General features: G+C 41.0%; 2 pseudogenes; one reads left to right on the plus strand and one right to left on the minus strand.

The window, feature by feature from the left end:
• Positions 1 to 239: 239 nt before the first annotated feature.
• LOC124974362 (Parkinson disease protein 7 homolog) lies at positions 240 to 763 on the plus strand (annotated as a pseudogene).
• An 8613-nt stretch (positions 764 to 9376) lies between these two features.
• LOC124974342 (BEN domain-containing protein 3-like) lies at positions 9377 to 11414 on the minus strand (annotated as a pseudogene).
• Positions 11415 to 17218: the final 5804 nt, after the last annotated feature.

The following is a 17218-nucleotide window of genomic DNA, read 5'->3' on the forward strand; positions in this document are numbered from 1 at the left end:
GAGGCTCAGAAACCTGGCAGAAGTTTTGTACAAATTCTAGATTGAACAATCATAAACATATGAACATATTATTACAATGTAGCCTGTAATATTGTAATTTATTAATGATAAAATAGTAAAAATATTTTTTAGATTATTTAGAAATCTACCATATAAATTGGTCACCAAATTTCCTTATCTAAAATTAAAATGAAAAAGGATGAGCTTTTGTTCCCACAGACTTTAAAACATACATCCAAATGACTTCAAAAAGAGCCCTGGTCATCCTGTCCAAAGGAGCAGAAGTCATTCCTGTAGATGTCATGAGACCAGCTGGGATTACCATTGCAGGTCTGTCTGGAAAAGACCCAGTACAATGTAGCCCTGATGTTGTCATTTGTCCTGATGCCAGTCTTGAAGATCCTTGAAAGCAGGGACCATACGATGTGATGGTTCTACCAGGAGGTAATCTGGGTGCACAGAATTTATCTGAGTCTGCTGCTGTGAAGGAGATCCTGAAGGAGCAGGAGAATAGGAAGGGCTTCATAGCTGCCATCTGTGCAGGTTCTACGGCTCTTTTGGCTCATGAAATAGGTTTTGGAAACAAAGTTACAATGCACCCACTTGCAAAAGACAAATGATGAACTGGAGTCACTACAGCTACTCCAAGAGCTGCATGGAGCAGAATGGCCTGATCCTCACCAGTCACCGGCCCAGGACCAACTTTGAGTTTGCCCTCGCCATCGTGGAGGTGCTCAGCGGCAAGGAGGTGGCTGACCAGTGAAGGTGCCCCTGGTTCTTAAGGATTGATGCTTGGCCCTCTGGAGGAGACCATGCAGTTCCTGCTCACCAGAGCCCAGGTGGTTGTTTGGCACAACAGAGGCAGCCTGCTGTGTGACGTGACCACCCCATGTTCCCAACCTGTGCATCTGTGTCTGTAACATTTCTGAACCTTGTTTGCAGAATAAACAAGGCATTTGCACCACTGGAAAAGAAAAAGGATGATGAAGAATAGATGTCTATTTTGAAAATGTTTCTGAATCACATATCTTGTAAAACATACATATTCAATCCCATATGAAGAACCAAGCAGGTAGAAAGGAAACTGAATAAAAAGTTAATTCAAGATGTAAACAATTAAAATTTCTACAGATTCCTTCTCATCTTTCATTTTTTTAATTGCAGTGATACAGGATGGATTTTAGATCTTTTTGAAAGTAGCTGCATCCATGAACACATACTTTTCAAAAGGAGTGATTTCCTACAGCAAGTGTGTTCCAACTTTATCATTGTCAATTATACTCTGGATTTGGAGTTTTAAAATTCCATATCCTACCAGAACTAGTTTAGAGGAGTCTAGATTGGGCCTTCTGATTGAATGCTTCTGATGTGCCCCTCTAGTTTTGTCACAATTGTCTCATTCTTCCAAGGTTTCATGTCTAGTAAAAGTTGCATGTAGGAAGGAGACTTCTTTCTTCCTCAGTTTCCCAAGCAACTAAGGATGGGTATAAGTTTGAATGTGTCATTTTTTCAAGCTGCTTTAGAAAAGTGGAACTATCATATAAGAAATGCAAGTTCCTTTTAAATAAAGAAAATTGTCCTTTCCTCATTTTGTTATGTACTGACAACTCTTAGCCCCTTAACCAAGCCCATGTAGTAATTCTCAGTAGTATAAATAGATCAGTCTAGATTTAGGGTTATTTTTTCTCTTTTAGTTAAAATATAATTTATTCATTAATTGCTTTTAACTCACCAAAGAAATATTTTAGTTGCTTTGATAATAACTGCCATGCTCAAGTTGAATATTCATAAATCATTATTTTTTATTGTCTTTCTAATAAACATTCCCTAAACAGCATAGTCTTACATTAGCATCCATTCAATTACTTGTTTCATTTGTAGTAACATCATAGTGATTAATTATAATAATGAATAATTATTATAGCATGTATTGAATGTCTACAGTATGCTAAAGAACTATGACCTGATTCAAAATTTATTTTTAGGGCAAGGGTTTGAATTTTGATAGTGTAACAGGTCTAATAGTGTAATTGTGATTTCACTGGCATGTTGCATAATTGGATGTGTTTTCAGTTCCTCACAGTGAGCTAATGTAATTGTGCATGGAAAATGTTTATCAGTTCTTCATGTTACCTGCTAGATAGAATTGTGCTACCCTTAACTTCTTTTTATGATGTATTATTATTATTCATGTATATTTATAGAATTTCAATTATTTGGATCAATCCGAGTCTTCTTAGATGGTAAAATATTGTTTTTCATTGTAGGTATAGTGGGATGAGTTTAAATGATGTGAGAATTCATTTTGAAACAATCTTGTAGCAAAAAAGTAAAACATATCTTGTAGCAAATTTCTAATTTCTTATAGCCATTGAAAAGTAGTAAGTATTTATATGTTTATGGTGTTATACAAATCAAATGGGTCTTCTGAGGACTTAAAAAATATAAAGTATTTAAGGGGATTATTATTGATGTAGTTTTTGAAAATTTCACATATCTAATAAGCATATTCTAAATATTGGAAAATACCAATAATTATTTAAAAAATAAAATTTCAGTTGAAAATGTTTTTTTACCTTTTTTGCTTTCCTTCTCCCAAGGAAAGAAAAATATATTTTGTATTAGAAATATAAGTTTAGAATCAAAATAAGTATTGCTTATGACATCAAATATAGTTTATCAGGTAGAGATTTAACCAACATTTTTCTTAAATAAAACACTCAAGTTATGTTTATATTAACCCTAACAAAATCTAACATCCCCCTCTTTCTTCTCTTTTCCCTGTCCTTCTCCTACATTTTTCTGAGTAATTTTTTTAAAACTTGAAAGTTATGCTAAAAGTACCAATTTCTTCAAAATAATTTGTTTTTTAAGACTTAGAAATTGTTTATTTAAACAGCTTTTAACTCTCAGTGAATTAAATCAGAACCACTGTCACCATTATCCCATTACTGATTGAAATTAATCCAACAGGGAACTGAAATTAGTGCTTTCACTTTAAGGTTTATTTCATCAGGAAAAAAAGTTTATGACTTTGTGCCTACAGAACTGAAATGCCTAGAATTATAAAAAAAAACTGATAAAATTCTGTGATGAACTTGTATATATAAATTTCTGCAAAACACATTTTCTATCAGATGCTGTATTAAAACTAGTTCCATTGGATGTCTTCCATAGAATCTTTCATTAGCTTGGTGGTTTTTCATTGTTAGAGTTGTAGTAAAATGCTAGAGATAACTATTATATTTCTAATGAAGTTTATAAAAATGTTGCTCTCTTGTGAAATTATTGAGTTACCTATCACTCATCACCATGAATAAACAAATTTCTAATTTCACTTAACTTTAGGTTTAATCTTAAATTTTTATAAGGATTTCATATTTACTTTTGATTGTTCTCTCAGATCAATCCAGTTTTTAGATTCTTTTCTCTAGAAAAACCTAAAGCATACTCACTTACTTGAATGTCTGTAAGATTTTTCTACAAAAACGATCAGGGAGACAGAATATTTGATATGGGCTCAGAAATATAAAGTTTAGTATTTGATTTTGGAAAAAATAATTTTATGTTTTACTTGGTAGGAAAAAGAATATGCAAGTAACATTCAATTCATTGAAATTCTTGCAGAGTTAATTCAATAGTAATGTAAAGAATTATATGATTTTTTAAAAATTCCTGCTCTTTCAAGGATTCATTGCACTTATTCATTAATAGATTCTAAGTTCTGCCCTTATAGAAATATAAATTGAAAAGTATTACCATTTCAAGATGATTCAATTGCAGAGCATTTCAGTATTTGGGACCATAATATGTTAATATGTAGGAAGGTAGAACTTTTTTTTGCTCTTAAGATTTATAGGAAAAGAGAGACTAATGGGAAGTTAAAAAATATTAGTAATTAAAAGTACACTGAATCTAATGAGATCTGGCACTTGTGTTTTCTAAAATGGATTCTCCACCATGATTTAATCAACTTTTTCCACTGCTGTGATTAAAAGACCTGACCAGAACAATTGTAGAGGAAGAGAAGTTTATTTGAGTGCTCACATTTTATCCATAGAAGGCTGACCCCATTTGAGGTGAGGTGAAGCAGAACATCATGGTGGAAGTGTGTGGTGGAGGGAAGCAGCTCACACCACCAGGAAGCAGAAAGACACTACTCCACAGATACAAAATATATATCCTCCATCCCATGGCCATGCCCTCAATTAACCACTTTTTCCAGTCACACCCACCTACCTCCAGTTACTCAATTAATCCCATCAGAGATTAATTCACTAATTAGGTTAAGGCTATAACCCAATCATTTCTCCTCCAAAACTTCTTGCATTGCCTCACATGTGAGATTTTTATGGGATATCTCACATCCAAACCATAACATACCTCATTTTTCCCCACTCCACTACCACAGGAAACAGTTTCCTCCAGTCGCAGCACTGGACCTTCCTTTCATCCTGAGGCTTAGCTATGTTGAAAAATGCAGAAAAGGTAAACTGTAAAATTGCAATGAAAAATCTGAAAATGGTTTTCTGCTTAGATAAAACATAGAGATACCATACTGCAGTATACATGCAGTTTCCATGTGTAGCCTGTATGCTCTTTAAGTAGAAAGTTTAGAACTATAAGAAAACCTGAATGACATTATCCAAACCATAAAAACTTTTAGTTTTAAATAATTTTAAATAACAAAACATTAGGTAAGGTTTTTAGTTGTCAGCCTGGGCTGTTTATGAATTATTCAGGTGTTGTTTAACACATCTAGTAAAGCTGTGGGCCATGACCATTCTTAAGGATGGGATTTCTTACTGTTATCCCACCCAGCCAAGCAGCAGGCTGTCCTGCACCTGACCTGGCACATACCAGGACTGGTTCAAGTCAAACCTGGCATCTTGTCTGCCAGAGTTTTTATTAGTTTCAGTGATCCTCTCCATCAGCCATGATAATTGAGAGTTGACCTGATGGTCGCATTCTCTCAGCAACAAAGTTCAATAGAAATGAAATATGAAGGTAGTATTTTGGTATGGGAAATGAAGTATAGAAAGTCTCCTCATTAATGTTCTGCTTATCTATTGACTAGTTCCTTTGAGTCCTTCTGTTTTATTCCATTTGCTTTTCTGAACTTTCTTAAGCTGCATTTTAAATCTGAAAGATTTAATAGAAATAACCTAGTTCAGCTTCCCCCACCATCATTTTTTATAACAGATGAGAGACCAAAACCCAGATGAATCAATTACCTCAAGACTACACATCAGACCCCTAGCTGCAACTGTCTCTGTCAGGGAAGGTTGGTTGAGAGGGAGCTGATTATGAAAGAGTGGCAGCACCATCTCTGCTTCATCTTATTCCTTTTAACATTATTGGGATTTTTGTTGTTGTTTTTTCTTTTTTGTATCTTGGAATAGAAGATACATATTAATTAGTCGTAGTGTAGAATGTTAGAGCTAAAAGGAATCATAGAAGTTATATTAACTAATATATTTTTCTTTTCTGGAATGACATGGCCATACATTTGTATATAAATGTGTGTTATCTAAAATGTTCTTTCTCTCCTTTTATTGCATTTCACAGGTTATTGGGATATGAATGGCAGAAACGGTTGTATGCGCTCCAAAAAACTGTTCTATTACTATGGAAGTGAAAAGGTAAATTGGTGTTCAGTTATATCAACTTCTGTTGCTTTGGGGGCCATTTTACAAGACCCTGTGTAGAGGGGCTTCACAACAAGATAAAACCATGATTTCCCCCTGGGTTTTCTAGGGTCTGGTTTCCCTGCCTAGAGCAGCAGTGCCCCCTCTCAAGCCAGATGGTGCCTGTTTATGCAAATGTTGACACAGCAGCCCAAGCAACTCAGGGGCATTTCTCCCTGGGGAACTTCTGTGGACAAGGGAGTGCCCCTGAGGTCCATGGAGGCTGGTTTCCAGTTGTCCACAGCCTCAGCCAAGTCCTTCCCTGAAGGACTGACCAGGGTGCAGGTGTAGAGGGGCCTAAAAACATTTTATAAACTCATAAAGCAGTGCTTGTATAAAAATTCACACAAAGTTGCTAGAAAGCATACAATTTCCAAAAATGTCCTGGGTTTTCATTACATTCAGTTTTCTAAAGATGCACTCAATTCAATGGTAATATGCAGACCTTATGCGATATTTCATTATCTTTGGTAAAACTATTATGATTATTTTGTCTCCTCACAGTGTTAACTCTGATATCCACTTTGTGCAGGTCTTCTCTCACTAGGATGTCAGAAAACATTAAGGCTGGATCTACAAGAGGCAAATGTTCCCAACAGCAGGGACACCCCTGGCCCAACCCCCACTTCAGAATCATCACAGCCAGGCAGGTAAAGAGCTCAATGACCTCCAACCAGGGGTCTTGAGAACCCCTCTGAATCAGGCAAGAAGCAGCCCCTTGCGGGGAAAGGTGGAAACTAAGGCCATCTCTACGGGAACCCAAGCAGCCATGCTGTGGTGTGGTCAGGCCAACAACTCTTACCATTTTAACAGGCAATCCAGTCACCACTAAGTAGATCCCTTGGGTGGTTGATAATTGCTGCTGATATGCCCCCTAACTTGAAAGGAAAGCAAGGTTTGGAGCCAACACTGAAGGGGGAGGGGCACAGTAGTGCTAATGACACCAGAAACCACTTGATTCCCTGTCAAACTTCTGTCATCACGTTGACATGGCCATGTGAACTGAAGCAGGATCAGAATGATTAGTACATTCATGACTATCTTCATACATTCTTCAACAATCTGCTAACAGAGAAAACCATGACCACTACCACCTACCATGACTTACTATCTTACTTAACGTCAGAATGTGTCTGTGCTAATTCTTTAGTCCTTGGGATACAAGGCAGAAAATAATCCAAAACACAAACAAGTAAAAACCAAAGAATTTAGATGGGGAGAAGGATGGGGAGATGCCAACAGATTTTATGGAACACATTAAGTTCTGAAAATATAAGTATTTTGTACTTTCTATTGCTTCATTTACAAAAAAAAATCATGCCCACCGGAGCTGCCTGTATGGATGCAGAAGTGAGGACTCCATACAGACAGAACACAGTCCAGGGGGACAGGTAACAACTCTCTCTACTGAAAGGGACTGTAGGGTTTGGCTGGTGGGGGGGACAGGACACAAGAAAGGTTTTAAGGAAACCACCAAAATACAGGGTAACAAAGAGACAAATTTAATTTCTAGAACCTGTTGATTTTGATGTTAAGCAAACAGGAATTTTAAAAAAATTAACGATTATGCTTCTGAAGTTGCACGATTACACTCACCCTCTAGAAAGAAGGGAAATTTTCACATGGCTTGGAATCCTCTTGGATACATCCTAGAAACCAGAATAAATTCCAGGGAACCCCCAACCAAAGGGGCCAGCAAAAGAGTGCCACAGCCATCTTTGGGTAGGGTGCATGCACATGTATATGTGGTGGAGAGACTAAGGCAGAAAGAAAAGCCCAACTGAGCGGGGAAGTGAGTCTCTTGGCTGCCCCAGTCCCTTCTTTCCAGGCACAAAGGCAAACTTGAATTTACTTCATCTCACTTAATCTTTCTAGTAAGGAGAAGTGTGTGTGTTTGCATGTGTGGGTGTGTGTGATAGTCATTAAGTTCCTGTGCATTTTTCATTTCCAATAATTCAGGTTTGCAGTTTTAACAGAAATAGTCTGTAAATAACACCAAAGAGCAATTTTTAAACAGCTCAAAATTCTATGTTATATAAACAAGTGCCCACTGGGTGAAGGCAAAAATATGTCATATAGCTACTGGAACTAAAGTTCTTAACTGTATGAGGAAAATTCACAGGTTATTTCTATCATTTCTGCATTTTAAGGTAGCAAAATATAAAACCATTAGGACATTAAATATGTAACATCCCAAGGCTTTATGACTACCTAGTGTGAATCAAATTCCCAGTTCTCTGGTAAGATGCATTCAGTTTGGGTTAGACTGCTTCTTTCCTTCTTCACCATTTGGCCTCAGTGTAGGGCATTTAAAAGTTCTACCTTTAAAGACTGGACCTTCTGGGAAGTTTCCCAGCTGGTGCTGCTGGAGAGCAAGCTGCTGGCTTGGAGCTGTGTGACCTTCCAAATCAGTGGGGAGAGGAGAGGTGCACTTACAAGACAGGGGATGGGCCAGGGGTAAGATAGGAGAAACTTTTGGGGTTCCCAGGAGAAAGTTATTTGTGGACCAGGGAAGGGACAAGGGAGCCCCACTTGAGATGACTGTGCCCTTTCCATATCAGGTATCCCCAAGAGGGTCCCAGGCCTGGAACTTCCCACAGGAGCAAGGATTCCATACTAATGCAAAGAGCTAATGCTGAGGTCTGGGGAAGTAACCACACAGCTCCCAGACCTAGATTTTGTACAAATACCCACACAGAAAGTAAACAGTTCTTGGTGAACGCAAAGAAGCCCACCCTCTAATCAAACAAGAAGCCAAATGCTCACACACATTATTTTCCAAGGAAATGAATCTTCCCCTCCAACCAGCACCCAGTGTGGAGAGGGAACAAGAGGCCATGAAAGGACACAGCTCAAATGAAGACATGTGAAAGTGTGTTTCCAGGTCTATCTACATTCATATCATCATCCAGTGTTCTCATCTACAGAGTGAGCACAACAGTCACCTTCCTGGGCACCACAGAAGAAGGGGAAACTTGCATATGGTCAGAAAGGACTTCATGCTATTCCTATTCCATCCCCTCTACTGCAGTCCAAGGGGCATCTTGACTCCTCCAAAATCAGATGTCAAAGACAAGGTCAGTAAAATCAGTTTCCATGCCACCTGCAGCTATGATTACCCATCACGCACAAACATGGAACTTCTAAAAAATCATAAATCTCTGAAATCATCTTTTAAAATCCCAGCAACTGAAGTTATCTTACAGTACTTTATCTCACATACTTAAAAAGATTTTCTAAGTAAATTGGCCTCCAAAGAGCCCAATGATTTTTTTAAAAAAAGGGTTTCATTTTAATTAAAAAAAGAAGAAAAAGTTAAAAATGGAAGTTGTAAAATGTGGGGAGAGGAACAGAAGCTCCTTAATTTGCATTTTGGATTGTGAATGGTGGAGGAGGGCACAGAAAGGAGAGAGGACCTATTCCTCTAGTCTGACTGCTCACAGCCTGGCTCCCCCCAAACACCAGCTGTGCCACCAGGGAGTACAGGATGGTCAAGAGACCAAATGCAAGGCTGCTTTCTCATGGGTGGGTGGGTGAGTGTCTGTGTGTGCAAATGTAGGAAGCCACTCCCCACTGACATAAGGTGCCTGCCTGTGGATACCATACACATGCTCCAAAGTGACTCAGTTCCATGGGTGCCCATTGCTCGGCCTTTCATGACCCCAAGTCTCTGGGCAGCCCATGGGCTGTCACTTCTCCACTTTCTTGGCTTCCTTGAGGCTGTCACACTTTTTCCTGTTGGGGCAGCAGACACTGCTCATTGACGCTGGGGATACATTCATAGTGCCACACCTCCTCCATCTTCTCCATGGGACACATGGCCTCCACATAATGGCAGGTGAGATGCAGTTGCATGGGGTCCAGCTGCTTCTTGTTGCAAGCCCCAGAATGGTTGTACTGCAGCTGGAGGTTCTTGGCAGTGAAGAGTTCACGGAAGAGCCTGATGAGGAGCTGGGCTCCAAAGTTGTCCACGGAGAGGATTTGCTGCACGATCTCACACACCTCCTTGTCCAACAGCAGATAGAGGGAAGCCACTGGATAGTCGGGTGAGGGGACCACCAGCTCATCCAGGGGGATTTTGCAGAAGTCCTTGCTGTTCCTTTCAGGGGCAAAGGAGGCCACTCAAACTCCTCTCAGAACCTCTCGGGGTTGATTGCATAGCTCGACAGGTCTCTGCACTTAGGGCCTGGCATGTGGATCTTGCACTGCTGCTGGTAGGATTGCCTCTGCTCTGTGTCCGGCACCTGCAGTGCATGTCCAACTTGCCCACGAACTCCAGAGTACAGACACAGTCTTTTTGGGCCCCAGGGTAGAGCAACTGCACATAGCGGCAGATCAGCTTGATGCGGGCAGGGTCTAGCTGCTTCTTGTCCAGCAAACCACTGCAGTTGTACTGCTTGTGCAGGTTCTCGTGGGTGAAGAGCTCTAGGAAGAGGTGCACCAGCAGGCGGGAGGCGAAGTTGCGGATGGACAGGCTGCTCTCATAGATGCTGTGCAGCTGCTCCTTGCTGAGCAGACAGTCAGTGCCCAGCACCTCGAAGTCAGGCTGCAGGATCTCCAGCTTGTCAAAGTCAATGGGCACTAGCCAGATCTTGGAGCGCCTGCCTGGCCTCTCGCCCTCAAAGCTGTCCTCCACCTTGACCACGGAGAGGTCATCTGGCAAGCTGGAGGAGTCATAGCAGTCGTCCCTTGGCATCTCACCCTCGCTGCCGCCCTCCAGCCCCAGACCCTCCTGCTCATTATTGATGCACTGGGTGCACTGCTGCCAAGGTGTCCTTCACCGAGGGGTAGGAGACCTCCACGTAGTTGCAGATGAGCTGCAGGTGTAGCGACTCCAGCTTCTGCTTGGCCACAAAGCCACAAGCACTGCAGTTGTGGGAGAAGTCCACATTGCTGAAGAACTCAGGGAAGCACTGTACCAGCAGACAGCAGGCCAGGTCACCACCTGACAGGTTCTGGACCATGATCTGCTTGAGCTCAGTGGCAGTGAGCTGGTACTCCGGGAGCGGCTGGAATTGGGCCAAGAGCTCAGAGGGGCTCACCTCCTTCTTGATGTGGCTCACGTCCAGGGAGAGCAAATCTACCTTGCTGTGCAGTTGGACATGTTGGAAGTGAGAGTGTTGAGCATGCAGAACATCTTCTGGATCAAAAAATAGATGTTGGGGTCACCATCAGTGGTTGCTCCTGATGCACCGTCACAGTCCCGCTTCTGAGGGTCATCCAGCAGGTGCAGAGGGGAGGGACTGTTGCTGGCATTGACCTTCTCCAAGAGCTCATAGGTGTTGAGCAGGTACCCCATGGGAGGGTTCTTCTCCATGATCTTTTGCGAGATGCCATAGAGAGGCTTCTTGAAGGAAGGGGCGTGGCATCATTGCAGGACTCCTCCTCCCCCAGCCACACAGAGCCCTACATTCCTGCCCCTGCCACCCTGTTCTCCATTGCCCTGGAAGGGCAAGCTGTTTTCTCGGTTCCACATGCCTGCAAGAAGGCCTCAGGTATCAGCCACCTCCGCTACACGCTGGGGATAGAATCTGGCTGGCCCTAGCTGCTTGGCTGCTTTCGTTTGCTGGAGTCCTGGAGGGCAGTAAAGACGCTGTCCAGGGGATGCTTCTCTGAAGGCCTGGGATTCAATGAGCAGTCCAGGGCAGCATCTTCAGCCTCCGTGTCCACCTTCACAGTGTTATTTTTTAGAACTTCTACATCTTCACCGAATTCAGCTGAGTTCATCTTGTATTCCACTGGGACACGAGTTCTGTACTTTGCGGAGCGGGCCACGTGCGGGGGGAGTGCACGGGGCCGGGAGTGGGGGCCGCTCGCGGAGGGCCTGGCCCCGGGGACCCTGGGAGTTGCTGGGGGCGGGCGCCGTGTATTATCCCCACTGTGTGTGTGTGTCCGTGCGCTGCGCTCTCGCGTGAAGTGATGGGACTCCGTATGTCATTTCCGCACAAGGACACAAGTCCCCGCTGCAGTGGAACCACAACCCTACCACCCCCACCCGGGCCCGCCCCTCCCCCTCAGAGGGGCACTTGCGGGACCAGCGGTGGCGCTTGGGCGTGAAGGACTGTGGCGGGGAGCTGGGGCGCGCACTAGGCCAGCGCCGCGCTGCTCCACTTGGAACCTCATGGGCTGCCAGGGCGGGTGGAGGCGGCCGCGCACCTAGGGCGCACTGGACCGGCACTAGCGAACAATGTCCCTTGCACACCGTGTGCTCTCCTCCAGTGAGTCATTTCTCTAAAACGTGGTCTCAGACTCGACAGTTTGGCCCAAAATGTCTCCATCTACTTGTTTCACCCACCGGACAACGACAGTACAAAATGTTTTCACGCTCCTGCCTGCACCTCTCCCGAATTTTTTGCATTTCGGCCATGGCTCTGGACACCCTGCGGTTCTTCCCGCGCCATGTCCAACACAAAGACATCTGGGCGAATTGTCCCCTTTGGCCTCGTGGAGCAGGCATGGAGTCAGGCCTAGGGATATTCTTGCAACATCCTTTGTAAACGCATGCATTCACTTTCCTTGAGTATATTCCTAGAAATGGAAGTGGTGAGAGTTGACTGGCACAGTTTAGCTTCAGTGAGCAATAAAATAAAATAGTAACTTGTTTTTTAAAACAGTGAGCAAGTTTACCATCTCCCAACTTGTATCATGCTCCAGTTGCTATAAAAAAAACTTTCTAATATTATTTGCTAGTGTTAGATTTTGTGAAATTGTACTCATATTGGTAGATCTTGAAATGGTATAGAGGTTAAAATGTACATTTCTTTGCTAAGCAATGAAATTGAGTAATGTCTCATATGTGTTTTCACTAACTTTTTGTATATTTTTTCCTTAGGAATGGCAAGTGATCCAATCAAAACATACCACATTTATGCTTTCCTCCATTTTTGGTAGTTCTTTATATATCTTAAAAATAAAGTTTTTGCAAATGTACAAGTCAGGGGTCTTCAGAGAACCAGAGCACACACACATCTATATACATACATATACATATAGGTATACAATATATATAACTCTAATAAAGTTGTACAGTAGAATATTAGATTGGACCACAAGGTCACATAGGCTGAAATGTTCCCCAATGGCTGTTTCCATGCAAAAAAACCAAGGAAACTAGTAGTTGCTCAGTACAAGAAGGTAGAAATCTCAGATGGAGAGAGGAGAGAGAGACAGAGAGAGAAAGAGAGAAAGGGAGAGAAAGAGAGAGAGAGAGAGAAGGACACAACAAAATCACACAATATGCTAATGTGCTCCCCTGTTTGAGTTCTTAGACCTGAAATCCCCCAAAGTTGCACTGGTGCAAGTTCACATTGCAAAGCAGAGGAAACTGGAGTTTGGCACCCATAGGGAGCAGTGGACAAGTGGACCAGTGCATTTGGTTGAGTGGGGAAATGGAGACAGAAGAGACAATAGTTTCTCCTACTCTTTTGCTCACAGTCAGGCTGGGTCTTCTTGACTTCCCTGGCCCAATGCCAAAAATTTCTTGAAACACTCACAGACACACCCAGAAGTGTTCTTTACCAATGCTGTAAGTATCCTACAATCTAGTCAAGGCAACACCATCAGTTGACCATCACAGTCAGGAATATGCACTGTATTATCTTCTCCAAATCTGCGTCTTGCCAATTTACTTTCTGTTTTTAAAGTTTAATATGTTTTGTTGACAAACAAATTGAAATCTTTCCATTATCAGTTTCTGTATCTTTGGTTTCAACCAATCATAGATTGAACATATTTCAGAAAACAACTTATCTGCACTGAAGATTTACAGACTTTTTTCTTGAGGTTATTCTATAAAAAATATATTAGAATCATTATTTATGTAAAGAGTTGATTTAAAGTATATGGAGGATAAAACTTCCTCCATCAGGCTAATTAGTCCATCAGCTTTAAATTCACCCTCATAGAAAGTCTCAAAATACATACAGCTTGTGAACAACTTTGCTAGAATAACCTCTAGTTCAAATTGCACCTCCAGTCCAATTTCCAATAGAGTCTTCCTCCTCTGAAAACTCAGTAGCCCAGTCTTTATTATCCACAGTTCTATTGTCATTCTGCTCTATGGGTTTTGCTCACAATAATCTAAACCTGTTCCAACTTGCATCTCTAAACTTTTCAAAATTCTTCCCACGAGTTCCAAAAAAATCCCCAAAGAATCTGAAACACATGGTCAGGTTAGTCACAGCAACCACCCTACTTCTTGTAACCATTTTCTGTTTTAGTCAGCTTTTTCATTGCTGTGACCAAAATAACAAACGAGACAACATAGAGGGGGAAGAGTATGTTTCGGCTCATGGATTCAAATGTCTCAGTTCGTAGTTGGCTGATTCCATAGTCCTGAGCCTGAGCTGAGGCAGGACATTGTGGTGGAAGGTTGTGGAGGAGGAAGGCAGCTCAGGCTGTGGCAATGAGGAAGCAGAGGGAGCTCCTCTAACCGGGGACAAAATATAAACCCCAAAGACACACCCCCAAGTGATCTACATCCTTCAACCACACCTTACCTAACTACAGTTACCACAATTTGATCTGTTTGAGTGAATTCATTCACTGACTAGGCTAAAGCTTTCATAACCAAATCATTCACCTCTAAACTTTCTTTCATTGTCTCACACATGAGCTTTTGGGTGATACCTCATATCTAATCTGTAACAGTGACATTGAGTACCTATTCAAATATTTGGTAACCACTTGTACATCTTCTTTGGAAAAATGTCTCCTCAGATCTTTGGCCCATTTTTAATCATGATTTTTGTTTTTGTTTTTGATTTTTTCTGTTGTGTGAAATACTTAGATATCTTGGATATTAACCACTACTGGAATTATTTTTTGCAAATATATCTTTCATTCTGTAAGTTTTCTCTTTCTTTTGTTATTTCCTTTGCTGTACAGAATTTTTAGTCCCACTTGTTTGTTTTTGTTGTCTGTACTTTTGGTGTAACACTGGAAAAATATTGATAAAATGAATGACAAGGACCATCCCCTATGTTTTCTTTTAGGTTTTACAGTGTTAAATCTTATATTTAACTCTCTAATAAATTTGAGCTAAATTTTGTATATAGTGTAGGATAAGGGTCCAGTTTCATTCTTTGCATGTGTGTATCCATTTTTCCCAACATTACTTATTGACGAGATTTTCTTCCCTATTCTTTGTTCTCAGGGCTTTTGTGAAAGACTGGTTGGCCATTTATGTGTGGGTTCATTTCCAGGTTCTCTATGAAGTACTACTGGTCTATATATCAGACTGTTTTTGTCAGTACTGTAGGATTTCGATTACTATACTTTTGCAATACAGTTTGAAATCAGGAAATATGATACCACCAGATTGTTTTTCTTTCCTGAGATTGCTTTGACTCTTCATGGTCTTTTGTGAATCCTCAGAAATTTTGCATCACAAATACCACTGGTCTTTTTGATAGGGACTGCATTGAATCTCTATCTTACTTTGTGAAGTGTGGGTATGTTTCAATTCATGAACATGAGATATCCAGTTATTTTTTTTCTTCTATAATTTCTTTAAGTCTAATATATCAATGTTTTCCTCCTGTTATGGTTGTGCATGTCTGTTTCCTGTTTTAAACTGCCTCTTTTAGGCTTGAAGTTATCTTTCTCAGCTTCCTATAGAAGCTGCATTATTTTATCTCCTACCTGCAGACTGTGATCCTCCACTAATTCATGTTTGCTGATAAGATATGTATAAGAACTTTGATCTAAAGTCCATTTAATGTCATTTTCATATGCAATGGCTCTTTGCAGATTATTGAAAAAATAAAAAAAAACCCACCTCATGACCTTGTTTACTACCTTGCTTAAAAATGAGGTGACTGTGTATGTGGGTTCCTTATGTACTCTCACATCTTTTTGGTATACCCACTGTAGTTGCACCTACAGTGCACTCTTACAAAGACCTATAGGTTTTCTTTTTTTCTTTTCTGCTGTGCTGGGGAACAAACCCAGTCACTGCGCATTCTGGGCAATGTTCTTAAATGTTCTACCACTGAGATATTTTCTATAATAGGTTTTAATATAGGATAGTACTAGTATTCTTTCCTCTTTACATTTTTGTCATCATACCAGGACCTTTGAATTTCCTAATAAATTCTATCAACAGTTCATCAATTTTAGTGAATCATTTGTGGATTTTGAATTGATGGATTTGATATGTGTGTATGTGTGTGTGTGTGTGTGTGTGTCTAAATTTTGGAAAAAATGAAATCTTGAGAATATCAAGTTTTCTACTCTATGAACATGATAAAGTGTGTATATAAATTGTCTTTAATTCACTGTATTACACTGAGAGTGAGTTCAGAGACTTTGAAAAATTGTTACTTGTAGAGATGTTTCAGTTAAGTTTTAAGAATTTATGTTGAAAACCTTGTTATTAGTGTATAAAGATGTTTTACTTCTTTTTATTTTTTTCAAAACGTTTGCCTTTTGTATCTTTGTTTTGTCTTGTGGAATTTACTGGGACCTCCACTACAATAAAAAAAAATCAAAGTGGACACTCTTAAAAATCAACCTAAAGGATAAAATATTAAATATTTTCTCACTGAATTGGATGCTTGCTGACACAGAGCTTTCCATGACTGTTAAGGTGAGAGAACCTGAGTGTGTGTTGGTGAATGTGTTGTGCACTCTACTAAGTTTTATGGAGAATGATCCAAGGAATAGGTTTCTGTGGGCATGGAGAGTGCTGCTGTCTGTCTTCATGGATTTGCTGCTCATCTGTGTAGGCATGAATCTCCAGGGAGCAACACTACTAAGCCTGGTTGAAAGTTGGTCTTTAGAAACTTTCAAAGAATAAGGTTGCTTTAGGGACCTTGGGATATATTGCTAAGCAAGGGAAAAGAATGTGGAAGAAAACTTTGTGATCAAAGGTTCATTTCAAGCAGATATAATCATGACCAGGCGAAATGACTAGACCCTTTAGGGATAGAGAAAGAAATGGGCCAATCCTCTATTTCATCTCAAACAGGTTTGCACTAAATACCTTCTGGCTGAGTCTAGGTGTTTGGTAAGGCAGGAGGGCAGGAGGATTTAACTCTGAACACAAGTGGAAAATTCTATACTAAGGTTGAGACAAGGGTCCTTTCTGACATGACCATCTGGGCATGGTGCTCAAGTGCAGAGAGGAGGAGGTAGAGTCTCTGGAGCAGGGAGCCCAACTCACCCCTCCCACCTGCTTTGCATGCTCCTCCCAGCCCACCCTGCTCTCCAGAGCCATATCAGTGCCTGGTCAAGGCTCTGGGAATCTCTGCCTCTGGTGGGACCCAGAGGGAACCATGGGGGCCCCCATTCAGCTCCTTTGCCTGCTGTTACTCTGGCTTCAAGGTGAGGGATCATGGAATGTTTCTGCATCTGAAAAGTCTTTCAGTGTTGTTGGGTCCTGTGTCCTGCATTTCTCCTCAGCTAGCACAGCGATTAAAAGTCATTGCAGATGAAACTCCCTGGCTCTACTGGGAAACCCAGGGGTATGATCCAGAGTACAAGGGTGACTCTTCTGTTTTGTTTTCAATCTCAGATACCACTGGAGAAGC

The sequence above is a fragment of the Sciurus carolinensis genome, unplaced genomic scaffold (assembly GCF_902686445.1).
Source record: "Sciurus carolinensis unplaced genomic scaffold, mSciCar1.2, whole genome shotgun sequence".
Lineage (NCBI taxonomy): Eukaryota > Metazoa > Chordata > Mammalia > Rodentia > Sciuridae > Sciurus > Sciurus carolinensis.